Genomic DNA, 11,808 nt, shown 5'->3' with positions numbered 1-11,808 from the left:
TTATTTGCCCTTGAGATGAGAGCATTTCAGTCTCCATGATTTGGGTAAGAAACATGAATCCTCTGGGTCGTACAACCAGGGTGGTCAAGCCAGGACTTGAACGTAGGCCTCTAGATCCCAGACAAGTCTGGTAGCACCCGTTAGTGGGGTTCAAACCCTGATTCCACCCCTGCGGTGGAGCAGTGGGAACGAGGATGGGAGGGTGCAGTTCCTATGTTTAACCACAAGGTGGCGAGCTGACTTCAGTCACTGCCATTAAGGGTGGGTATTAGGGTGGGGATGGGCTCCTTTGGGGTCACAATTGTGCAAACATTTTTTTTTTTTTCCCCAAACATCTCTCTGCTTTCTCTCTCCAGTCCTGGATCTGGTTTTCCAGAGGTTTGTAGTGATCTTTAAAAAAGTAAAGCCAACAAAAAGGAAATCAGATCAGGTGACATGTTTAATTCCCCAAGGGCTTCTCACCACACTGAGAGTAAATCCACAAGCCCAGGTATGTCTGGCCCCTGCGCCCTGCCCCTGCCCAGCCTGCAGCCCACCTACTCAGTGCAATGCGACGGTTCAGGCAGCTCACCTGATGCATTCAGAGAAGGGCAGTGGGCCCTTGGGGAACCCTGCCATGCTGGCATTCTATGGTTCTGTGATCTGGAGAGTGAAAGCCATGTTTGGTCTTATGGGTGTGCTGAAATTAACCGCTGGAGGCTAATAACATGACACCTGGAACTCTGGTTTGAGAGTGATTTCATTCATTCACCAGTACTGGTCCAGTCTGTGTGTGTGTGTGTGTGTGTGAGTGAGTGAGCGTGTGTTCACGCTCTGCTGCTGCTACTGCTGCTAAGTCGCTTCAGTCGTGTCCTACTCTGTGCGACCCAATGGACGGAAGCCCACCAGGTTCCCACCTCCCTTGGATTCTCCAGGCAAGAACACTGGAGTGGGTTGCCATTTCCTTCTCCAATGCATGAAAGTGAAAAGTGAAAGTGAAATCGCTCAGTCGTATCCAACTCTTCGCGACCCCATGGACTGCAGCCTACCAGGCTCCTCCATCCATGGGATTTTCCAGGCAAGAGTACTGTCCAATTCTTTGCCACCTTTTGGGCTGTAGCTCATAAAGATCCTCCGTCCAGGAGATTTTTCAGGCAAGAAATACTGGAGTGGGTTGCTATTTCCTCCTCCAGGGGATCTTCCTGACCCAGGAATTGAACCCATGTCTCCTATGTCTTTTGCACTGCAGGCAGATGCTTTACCTACTGAGCCATTGGGGAAGTCGACTGGATCCAGCCCCTGCTAGGTCCGAAACACTTGGAACACAACTCATAAGGAAGCCAAGGGGTGTCCAAATAGACTATAACCAACCTCTTCCTCCATTCTTCAAGTGACAGTAATGATAAGTATAATATGAATAAACAGAACTAGCCGAGGATCTATTTACAATTCTAGAAGATGGTGTTATGATTTAATACGTGAAAGGCAGAAGCCGATTCTATAATCTATCATTTGGAAGGAAGTGACCATCCATTTGGAAGGAAAAAACTTAGTTTCTATAATCCAGCGGTTAGGACTCGAGCTCCCACTGCAGAGGGCACAGGTTCGATTCTGGGTCGGGGAACTAAGATTCTCCAAACTCTGCAGCGCAACCGAAAAAAGGGAAAAGAAAAAAAAGCAGCTCTTTTTTTTGCCGCATCTACTGTGAGAATGAAGACCATTCTCAGCAACCAGACTGTCGACATCCCAGAAAATGTCGACATTAACTTGAAGGGACGGACAGTTATTGTGAAGGGCCCCAGAGGCACCCTGCGGAGGGACTTCAATCACATCAATGTAGAACTCAGTCTCCTTGGAAAGAAAAAGAAGAGGCTCCGTGTTGACAAATGGTGGGGAAACAGAAAGGAACTGGCCACTGTTCGCACAATCTGTAGTCACGTACAGAACATGATCAAGGGTGTTACACTGGGTTTCCGTTACAAGATGAGGTCGGTGTATGCCCACTTCCCCATCAACGTTGTTATTCAGGAGAATGGTTCTCTTGTGGAAATCCGAAATTTTTTGGGTGAAAAATACATACGCAGGGTTCGAATGAGGCCAGGGGTTGCCTGTTCAGTATCTCAAGCCCAGAAAGATGAGTTGATTCTTGAAGGAAATGACATTGAACTTGTGTCAAATTCAGCTGCTTTGATTCAGCAAGCCACCACAGTTAAAAACAAGGACATCAGAAAATTTTTGGATGGTATCTATGTTGTCTGAAAAAGGAACAGTTCAGCAGGCTGATGAATAAGATCTCAGTGATCCTGCTGCAGAAACAAGATAGATGGTTCTATGGACTCAGTTGTGATGTTTTAAAAAGACAATAAAAACTCTTGATTTGAGATTTTTTCCTACTGATTATCATTTCAAACTATTTGGCCAGTAAGCAGTTAAGTAAATTCTAGTGTGTTAAAAACAATAACAGAAGGAATAGGAGTGGTTGATTGATTTTGTTGTTGTTAGAAAGATGTTAGCAAGACTTAATGGCAGAGGGGGCTTGAAGGAATACCAAGGACATTTCAGGCAAGAGGAATATGGTTATCATAGGAAGAACTTTCGGAGATGCCCTAGGAATCTAATTTTGCAGTGGCACAAATTTGAATATTTGTGAGGCAAATGCCTGAGTCACAGTAACTGAAAAAGCAGCTGAGAAGTGATACTGTCTTAGTAAGAATTAAAAGATGGAGTTAATTTGTATTTATGATAAACATGGTTGCTGTAGTCTAAGATTCTCTCAGTTATACTCAGATTTCAGCCACATGTATATCCTAGTCTTTGATAGCTTTAAAAAAACTTAAGAAACGTTCCACGTGTCATACTTCAGATATACTACTATACAGTACAGTAGGGTTGCCCCTAAACCTGCAGTCCTGCCCTGTCTCATTTGTTAGAAACTCTAACCGTGTAATTTCTCAGGCAAAACATTTAACTTTGTCTTACATACTGTGTCTAGTCCATCAATAAAATTTGTGGGCTTACTAAGAAAAAAGAAAAAAAGCAAAAGGAAGTAGTTCTGCAGGCTTACAAGATGCAAAGGAAGAGATGGAAGATTTGGGAGATGCAGAGAATAATTAAAAGACTTGAAATCCTGGAGAAGGTCACAAAGGGTGGGACCTGGAGCAAGGGAGGGACAGGACTGAGGTTGGAAGAGGAAGTTGTATGTTTCCTCCATAAACCAGGAGAAATGGGAGGAGGAAGGGGACCCAGGTGGGGATGCTTGAAGGACCACACCCCTGGGCCCTGCATTTGGGAGACAGACGCCTCTTGGCAGGATGCGGCTTGTCTCTGAGGTCTGAAGCAACTGGCCCCAAAGATGAGTCAACTTGGCCCCAGAATGGAGACCAACCCAAAGTGAATTCCTTAGTTCACCCGCTCTGAGGTTGGCAGCCTCCCCGTGAAGGCTGGGCCCGTGGGAGCTCCACCCAGCCAGAGGCCATCCAGATGGGGCCCCAGAGAACGTGGCTTCCAAGAGGATGTTTCAGCAATACTGCAGGGCTTGTCTCTGCAGAGAGAGCATGAGCAATCAACAAAGGGCTTAATCCTCTCCTTATCCTGCCTAGCACCTGCCCTGCGCTCACACTGTCTGTCCTGCTTGTTAGGTTCTTAAAGAAAGGGATCAACTGACTTGGGGAGAGGACTTCCCTTATCGTCCAGTGGCTAAGACTCTGAACTCCCAATGCAGGGGGCCTGGGTTCAATCCCTGGTCAGGGAACTAGACCTCACATACCGCAACTAAGACTCAGCACAGCCAAATAAATAAATAAGTATATTTTTGAAAGGGGTTAGGGGCAGAGAGGAAGGGAAGTGGGGAGGAGAGACAGCAAATGAGGAATAATACTTAATGTCAGGGTTTTATGGGGAGAGGCTTCCAGAGTGGCCTAGCCCATTCTTCCACGTGCAGTTGGGCAGTGCACAGTCCAGGGCGCTGGCAGCTGCTCCCTGCACAGACCCTCAGCTCAGTCTGGAGATGCAGCACAACCCAAATCCTGGTACCAGGCTTGCCCCAGGTCTAGGTCAGCACAATGAGCACAACTTTCCTCTGGGCAGCACCCACATCGGGTGCTTTCAAGGCTGCCCAACAACTCCAGAATCACCCTTGTTCTGCAGCTGGGGAATGAGGCTCCGAGAACATAAGTGTCCAAGCCTGCCCGGCTAGGCAGCTGCAGAGCCAGAAACCAAGCCTCTCTGAAGGGCAGGAGGCAGGATGCGTCAAGGTCCTGTGACTCTTGCTGGTTGTGTGGTCTTAGAGAGGTTGCAAAGGACCTACCTCAAGGGGTCGTTTTGAGGTTTAAATGAGTTTATACTTGGGAAGCACGTAGAAAGCATCCTAGGTGCTATGTGATGTTTGGCTATTATTATAGGGGTCTATGGAGCTTCCCAGGTGGCGCTAGTGGTAAAGAACCTGCCTGCCAATGCAAAACACATAAGAGACTTGGGGGTCAATCCCTGGGTCGGGAAGATCCCCTACAGGAGGGCATGGCAACCCACTCCAGTATTCTTGCCTGGAGAATCCCATGGACAGAGGAGCCTGGCGAGCTACAGTCTATAGGGTCGCATGACTGAAGCGACTTAGCACGCATACACATAGAGGGCTATCTCCCTGCTCCCATTTCCATCAGCACCCCAGTAGCAAGACAACCCAAATAAGGGTACAATCCAAGTAAAGTCTGGGCTTTCTAAGAAGATCCCACTTGAAGACCAACCCCCAACATTTAAAGTACATTGCCATGCCTAAATCCTCCTTCTCAGGAACTAGCATTTCAGGAACCATCAGTCTTTTTTTTTTTTTAACTATTATCATTATTTTATTTATTTATTTAATTTTTAAATTTTTTTGGCTGCGCCTCTCAGCTGTGGGATCTTAGTTTCCTGACCAGGGATGGAACCCCGGGCCCTTGGCAATGAAAGCTCAGAGTCGCAAGCACTGGGCCACCAGGGAATTCTCTACTCCGATTTTAATTAAAATCACCTGGGGTCAAAGCAAGAGCTATTTGAAGATATTCCTTCGGAGAAAATTTTAACTTCCCTAAGAGAAAAAATAAAAATATTAGCCACATTTCTACGTTACCACTCTGGAAATTTCAGCAGACAACCATAAACTGTCTTTTTAGCCAGCACATGAATTCTATGAGCATCAGAGCTAAGAAAACTGTGTCGGGTTCAGTAAAATTGCATTCTGTTTGCTGTCTGTGGGCTCAGCTCTCCTTCCGGTCCGAATGGCAAGATGCTTTGAAATAATTTTTTTTTATGTTAAAGATTTAAGACACTTCGTGGAGGAGAAATGAAGAGCCTCTAAAGGGAGAAGCATGTTTTTTTCTCTACTCCTCACCGCTCACACCAGGTGTATGGCGGGGGGCGGGGTGGGGGGTTTCCCACAATTTAACGCATTAGGATACTAACTCCTCAGCCTCATAAGACTGGCCCATGTATATGGAATCTAGAAGGATGGTACTGATGAACCTACTTGCAAGGAGAACAGACTTACGGACACAGGCAGAGGGGAGAGAGGAGAGTGGGATGGATGGAGACAGCAGCATTGGAACACACACATTACAAATGCAATACAGATAACCAGTGGGAATTTGCTGTATGACACAGGGGCTCAAACCTGATGCTCTGTGACAAACCAGAGGGGTGAGATAGGCTGGGAGGTGGGAAGGAGGTTCAAGAAGGATGGGCCATACGGCTGATTCATGTTGATATATGGCAGAAACCAACACAGTATTATAAAGCAATTATCTTCCAATTACAAAAAAGAGAGACTGACCCCACTTTAGATGCCAATCACAGGCCCAGGCCTCCAGCACTTCTGACCAACTGGCTATAAATTGGGGGTTCCCATGAACACCTTTTCAGGTTTGATAATTTGCCAGAAGGCTCAAAGAACTCATGAAAAACTGTACACTTGCTAGATTGCCAGTTTATTATAAAGGATATGATTCAGGCACAGCCAGGTAGAAGAGACAGATAAGTTTGGGGGTGGGGCCCTGAGTTGCCAGGCCCTCTCCCACCTCTAGGTGTTCAACAACCCGGAAGCTCTTGGAATCCATTGTCCACGTAGTTTTATGGATCTTCCATTAGGCAGGCTGCTGCTGCTGCTGAGTCACTTCAGTCGTGTCCAACTCTGTGCAACCCCATAGATGGCAGCCCACCAGGCTCCCCCATCCCTGGGATTCTCCAGGCAAGAACATTGGAGTGGGTTGCCATTTCCTTCTCCAATGCATGAAAGTGAAAAATGAAAGTGAAGTCTCTCAGTCGTGTCCGACCCTCAGTGACCCCATGGACTACAGCCTACCAGGCTCCTCCGTCCATAGGATTTTCCAGGCAAGAGTACTGGAGTGGGGTGCCATTGCCTTCTCCATTAGGCAGGCACCCTTGAGTAAGTCTTTGGCAACCTGCGATTAACTCAACTTCCAGCCCCTCTCTCTTCCCCAAAGGTCAGGAGGCAGGGCTGGAAGTCCCAGCCTTCTAAGTAGGTGGTGGTTCCCATGGCCACCAACCCCCATCCTGAGGCTACTCGGGAGCCCCAGTCACCAATCATCTCATTAACATAGAGAAGACATTTTTTACTCCAGAGATTCCAAGGGGTCTAGGAGTCATGTGCTAGTTATGTCCTAGAAATGGATGGAGGGAGAGGCCAAATACGTATTTCTTATTATGCCACAGCATCTTTTTATTATTATTATTATCTTTAAACTCTAAGACACTTGAGTACGATTCACTAACAGGCCAGGTCACTGTCACTTAAAACAGAAGCTCCTGACCCCAGCAGTTCTATCCTTTAACTTTTACATCCTTGCTTTCTCATCTCTTGGCAGGATTCATACCCTCCACCCGCCATCCCCCACCCCCGTGACCAGGAAAATGTTGATTGGCAGGTGGCAGGAGATGAAAAGTTATCCTTTTTCTCCATCTTCACACCTAAGCCAAGAGGTACTGCCCTGTTTATCATCAGTCTGTATTAGAGTTTTGCCAAAAGTTCAGTTAATAATAATGAAATTGCTCTTCCCTGGCAGTCCAGTGGCTAAGCTTCCAGTGCAAGGAGCATGGGTTCAATCCCTGGCTGGGTAACTGAGATCCCACATGCCCTAGGCTATGGCCTAAAGATATTTTAAAAAATAAATGAAGATTTCCTAATTCTATAATGACCATGAATCATTGTATAACCCCAGGGGAAAAAAAAAAGTTTAAAATAAATGTTAAACCAACTCTAAAGTACTCCCCCTTTTTTTATTTTATAGCAATTAAAGTTAAAAAAAAAAAAAAACAAAACCCAAAACCCAGACCCTGGAGTCAGACATGCTAGGGTTCAAAGTCTTACGTTCTCAACCTACTTACCAGCTGGCTGATCCTGAGCCATTACTTAAATGCTTTATGTCACAGCCAGGTGCTATTATGAGGCTTAAATGATCCCCTTGCTTGTGACAGCATAGATATCTCTAGTCCTCAAACCAAGGAAACAAGATGGGAGTCCAGGAGTCTGGGCAGACCAGGGTGTGTAGCAGATCAGCTCTGGTGCAGGGCCCCTGACTTCTCATCTTTGGGGTTTCTTGATTCATTACATGGTGGAGGGCGGCCCCAGTCCTGGCATTAGCGCCAGGTCCGTGGGCTCCACTGAGCAGATGGAGGAGCCTCTGGGTCATGATCCACGGAGGCTTGAGGACTATGGGGAAGGCTGGGAGCTGATGGGAGTACGTGCCAGGCCTCTGAAAAATGATTATCACGATTGCTTCTTATTTCTTTCTGGCTTTTCCAATCAATCCAGCTAAAAGTCGGTTGCAAGGTGACATGTGCATGTGGGGTTTTGACGTGATAAATACACAGGTGTAGAGCCAAGCTTGAGAGCTTTGGCTGTTCAAACACCACTGTTCTTTCAAGAAATACTCTCTTGGGTCAGGAGGAGAAAGGCTTATATTTTTCAAGTGAAAATGGTCTGAGGAAACTTGACAGAAGTCCAAGGTTATAGGGTCCAAAGATTTTTTTCTCTTTTATGAAAAAAAAAAAAGAAATGCCTAAGAGGCAACACTTTTTAAACAATTTGCTTTCCCCATTGGCCCTGAAGGGTCCCGGGTGACAAAAAGCCCCAGGTCCTCTGCAAATCCGGGTTGTATTTATACTTAAGAAAAGTAAACCCAGAGAAGAATCTTGAGAGTGCCTGGGAACTAGAAAAACTGGTTCAAGCTTCCTTCTTGAATCCTCCTCCAGAATCCAACAAGTCCCCCCTCCCGCCCTCACCCCGTAAGCTTAATGTATCATGACCCCAGGCAAGCAAGGGATTCTTTAGCAAAGCTTACACTGTAATTAAGGAGGAAACTTTCAAAGAGCTCCTTTTAAACAGTTCGGTGTGGCCGGGACCAGGTTGCAGGGACCAACAGGGACTGTCCTGAATGATCAGTACAGGGCCAGTGGGATTCCTAAAGAGGTGGCCTTAATTTAGGGGTTTGCAAAGTTGCAAGATCTTGGGTCTGCAGACATGACTTAGAAAATGTCCATTTTTCAGCCCTTCAGAGATTAGAGACCAGGACTGGGCTGGGACAGAAGTCAGGCAGGGCTTGGGGAACCCTTGTCCCATTGCTTTTCAAATTCAGAAGGTCTCTTCCATTGCTGCCAAACTTTTTTAAGACCACGCTGTGTAGTATGTGGCATCCCAGCTCCCTGATCAGGAATCGAACCCGGCCCCCCTGCATTGGGAACACCAAGCCCCAACCACTGGACCACCGAAAGTCCCAGCAAACTCGGTTTTCAGAGCATTTGCCTGGGAAATTAACCTTCTCAGCAGAACAACTTTGGACATATCTATGGAAGGGAAGGGCTTACCAGGTGGCTCACTGGTAAAGGATCCACCTGCCAATCTAGGAGACTCAGGTTCTATCCCTGGGTCTGGCAGGTCCCCTGGAGAAGGGAATGGCAATCCACTTCAGTATCCTTGCCTGGGAAATCTCATGGACAGAGGAGCCTGGCCGGCTACTGTCTGTGGGGCCGCAGAGTCAGACATGACTGACTAAGCAACAACAAATGGAAGGGAAGCAAAATGCAGTGACTGAAAGTGGTGGTGAGGAAGGGTGTTTACTGACTTGGAAGACATTGGTAGTCTGTGACAGGGCTGGTAAATGATTTCCATAAAGGGCTCGATAGGAATTTTAGGTACATATGGTCTTAAAGCAGCCTCAGGCAGTATGCGAATAATATGGCTGCTGTCACTACAACAGAGGAGTTAAGCAGATGGGACACAGACCAGCTGGCCCTCAGAGCCCCAAATATTTACTGTTTCTGGCCAATTACAGAAAAAGCGTGTGGGCCTCTGAGTATACTGGATGGATTACAAGCCAATGAAGGACGGAACCAGGAGAAGCAGCGTTGCTACTCTCTCATTATTGTCAAGGTGAGAGAATTAACTCAAAGGAGGAATCCACTGGCTGCCACCACCACCTGAGCCAGGCGGTCCATGGATGTGACTTGCTGTCTATGGGATGCTGACTCATATCCCCCAGCTGCCTCTAAGCTGCAAGTACCTGCCTTTGGCTCCCCAGTCTGGCCCCACCTACCCCTGAGCTTGAGCCCCACTGCTCCAGGCTTTCACTTTACATCCCGTGAAGATGGTATTTGCTGTCCCTTCCCATTTTTCCTGTCCTTCAGTGGGGGAAACACGTGCCCTCCATGCCCCTGCTCCCAATCCATAGCTTCCCCCTGCTTTTATTTCTGTATGTGTCTGCACCGGGTCTTAGCTGCGGCACACAGGATGGATATTCGCTGCAACAGGCGCGGTCTTGTGGTTGCAGCATGCAAACTCTTTTCCTCACTGAACGCTACCATCTGGAAAAGCTTAATGCTAACATAACTCTAGTTCATTCTTCCTCTCTGCTGCACAACATTCCAAGATGGAACACTCTATCATTTCCTTATTTATAGGCTTGTGTACCTGGAAAACCCCCAATATGCTAGTTAGTGAAAAAATAACAACAAAAACCCTAGGGGCTTTCCTGGTGGCTTGGTGGATAAGAATCTGCCTGCCAATGCAGGAGACACAGGTTGGATCCCTGGTCTGGGAAGATCCCACGGAGCAACTTAACCCATGCACCACAACCGCTGAGCCTGTGCTCTAGGGCCCAGGAGCTGCAATTACTGAGGCCCAACTCCCCTGGAGTCTGTGCTCTGCAACGAGAGAAGCCACTGTAGTGAGAAGCCCGCACACCACAACTAGAGAAAAGTCCTCACAGCAATGAGGACGTGGCACAGCCAATAAATAAATAAATAAAATTATTTAAAAAAATACCTAGAATAAATAAGAGACTTTGGTTAGCTGTCCGGGTCCAAGATAAATACACAAAAACAACAGCTTTCCTACACTCTGGCAATAGAGTAACATAATTTTTTTAAAAAATGCATTCACAATATAGAGAGAAATGATGAAATACTCAGAAATAAATTTAGGAAGAAAGGCATGGTTTTTTATGAGGAAAATTAAAAAATCTTCCTGGATGACAACACACAGAATAGGAACAAAGGAAGGGACATCCCATGTCCTTGAGTAAGAAAAGATAAAAATTATGATATGCATGTGTGAGTAGCTCAGTTGTGTCTGACTCTTTGCTATCCAGTAGACCAGGCTCCTCTGTCCATGGGATTCTCCAGGCAAGAATACTCCCAACCCAGGGATCAAACCCAGGTCTCCCTCATTGCAGGCAGATTCTTAACCATCTAAGCCACCAGGATTTGTAACTCTGACCTTATTTGGGAACAGGGTCCTGGCAGATGTAATTATGATGAAAGTTAAGCTGAGGTCATGCTGGAGAAGGGTGGGCTCTTAATTCTATACAACTGGTGTCCTTATAAGAAAAGGAGAGACTGAGGAAAGAGAGGTCACATGGAGACATAGACAGAGGAGAAACCGTGTGACCACAGAGGCCCGATAGGAGGGATGAGCCTACAAGCCAAACACCCCCGAGGATTTCCAGCCAGCACCAGAGGCCCCGAGAAGGACCTGGGCCAGACTCTTCCCAGAGCCTTTGGAGAGAACATGGCCCTCCTAGCCCTTGGTTTTGGATTTCTAGCCTCCAGAACTGTGAGAGAATAAATGTCTGTTGTGTTAAAGCCACCCCGCGTGTTTTGTCTCATTCAATGCCTCAGTCATGTCCAACTTTTTGGGACGCCATGGACTGCAGCACGCCAGGCTTCCCTGTCCTTCACCATCTCTCGGAGGCTGCTCAAACTCATGTGCGTTGAGTCTGTGATGCCATCCAACCATCTCACTCTTTGTCACCCACTTCTCCTGCCCTCAATCTTTCCCAGCATTAGGGTCTTTTCTAATGAGTCAGCTCTTTGCATCAGGTGGCCAAGGTATTGGAGCTTCAGTTTCAGCATCAGTCCCTCCAATGAATATTCGGGGTTGATTTCCTTTAGGATTGGCTGATCTGATCTCCTTGCAGTCCAAAGGACTCTCAACATTGTTATGACAACCCTGAGAAGCTAATGAACAGTGGAATTACATAAATCTTGAAAGAACAAATAGAGTTCTGACTCAGATGGGTAGATGAAAATTTCCTTTGCCAAGAAAAAGGGTGTATTTGGCAAATTTTCCCAAAACTGCAAAAATAAAAAGCTAAACAGAGGGGACTGTGGGCATCCTTTTCTAGGCTAGGAGACTGGGTCACAGAGGGGAACCTCCTCCATGGGGTCACTGTTGAAACCACCATACAGTTGGTGTCTCGGTGGAACCAGCAAGTTTCAAGAATTGGATCCCAGAAGATGGCGGCTTCTCCCACCCCCGCAACCCCCGCCCCCCCAACACAC

At 46.9% G+C, this 11,808-nt stretch overlaps 1 pseudogene; it reads left to right on the top strand.

The window, feature by feature from the left end:
• The first annotated feature begins 1,666 nt into the window (after positions 1 to 1,666).
• LOC104989957 lies at positions 1,667 to 2,360 on the top strand (annotated as a pseudogene).
• Positions 2,361 to 11,808: the final 9,448 nt, after the last annotated feature.

The sequence above is a fragment of the Bison bison genome, unplaced genomic scaffold, assembly GCF_000754665.1.
Source record: "Bison bison bison isolate TAMUID 2011002044 unplaced genomic scaffold, Bison_UMD1.0 scf7180017864167, whole genome shotgun sequence".
Lineage (NCBI taxonomy): Eukaryota > Metazoa > Chordata > Mammalia > Artiodactyla > Bovidae > Bison > Bison bison.
The sequence above is the reverse complement of the archived record's forward strand: the minus strand, read 5'-3'. Positions and strand labels throughout refer to the sequence as shown.